The sequence below is a fragment of the Sinocyclocheilus anshuiensis genome, unplaced genomic scaffold, assembly GCF_001515605.1.
Source record: "Sinocyclocheilus anshuiensis isolate Anshui unplaced genomic scaffold, SAMN03320099.WGS_v1.1 scaffold1452, whole genome shotgun sequence".
Taxonomy (NCBI): Eukaryota; Metazoa; Chordata; class Actinopteri; order Cypriniformes; family Cyprinidae; genus Sinocyclocheilus; species Sinocyclocheilus anshuiensis.
This window is the reverse complement of record NW_015544231.1, coordinates 184,732-185,960: the sequence shown is the minus strand read 5'-3', so window position 1 is coordinate 185,960 and position 1,229 is coordinate 184,732. Positions and strand designations below refer to the sequence as shown.

Here is a 1,229-nt window from a genome sequence, read left to right as displayed (position 1 = left end):
ATCTTTTTTTGGGGGGGGGGGTCAAATGTGTGATTAAAGTCATTGCATTGGAAAAGACGTTACAAAAATTTAGCTTTAAAAAGAAAAATGTTGATTCCACATTGCATAAATGAAAATGATTAAAAAATGGGTGGAAAATCATACTCTAAATATGAAAATAAAACCTCCAGTAGGTGACAGCAAGTCGCTCATGAGTGAGCAAGTCTTCATGAGTGAGTCATTGAATCATTCATTCAACCGACTTGTTAATTGACTGATTGATTCAGTGACTGTATTTGTGAATCTGAATATTTGACTGAATCACTGACTCGCTCGATTTCTTCAGAATGTGGGTGAAGGAATCGAGTGATAGTACCATGAATATGTTTATAATGTAGAGCGTATATTTCTGTGGCTAATAGATCATTAGGAGGTACTAGTTTTGACCTAGCTTTGGTAAGAGTGGCGCATCTTACCCCACTCTCCTCATGACTGTGATTTGAGAGATCTGTGTAGTAACTGTGTTTGCGTTGTCTTTTCTCGCAGAGCTGAAGTGCGGCTCAGAGTTCATCCCTTCATCCGGCGAAGGACGTGTGGAGGAGAGAAGAGCAGCTCTGATCCTGTACAGAAATACATCTTCATCTTCTGTCTTTCACAACCAGAACCACTTAGCTAACATTTGTAGCATTTTTTTTTTTAGTCTTCGTTTTATCTCTTTCCCTCAAAAGATCGTCTTTACCATTTCTGAAGACCAGATTTATGTTGTTTGTATTGTTCAGTAGTAATTCACATTCCTAGTTCATGAAGAGTAATGGATCACTTTGTGGTGGAGTACTGTGTAATAGTAAGAGGAGGAGCATGTGAGCATATGAAGATGAGCTGAAGATGGGGGCGGAGCTAAAGATGGATGTGTGTTTGTAAGGGGCCAGCACAGGACGGTGGCACTGTGTGATTGTCATTGGTGGACGGCGGTGCCAATCATTCCTCTACGCATTCAAACATTCCACCGAGGAGAGGACAGCAGCTTCTACCTCTCAGCGACAAGATGCAACGCAAAAAACTCCATTCACCATGAAACCTAGGCAGCTCTTTGGGAACTTTCTCATTTCCAGACATTTTCTGGCACCAATATTCAAATATATATATTTGTCGAAACCTGTTGTTTTTTTTCTTTGTTTTAAATCAGATGATTTTCCACGAGGTCACTCTCTTTGCCCTTTTAAATCTTTTTAATCTGTTTCAGAAACTTT

The 1,229-nt window shown here is 39.7% G+C and overlaps 1 long non-coding RNA gene across 1 annotated transcript in view; it reads left to right on the top strand.

Annotated features, from left to right (window-relative positions):
* Positions 1-657, top strand: part of LOC107697499 (uncharacterized) — a 7,859-nt gene extending 7,202 nt beyond the window's left edge. The window contains exon 3 of the long non-coding RNA XR_001635199.1: positions 526-657. This is a non-coding gene — a long non-coding RNA (uncharacterized LOC107697499). The remainder of the gene's footprint in view (positions 1-525) is intronic.
* Positions 658-1,229: the final 572 nt, after the last annotated feature.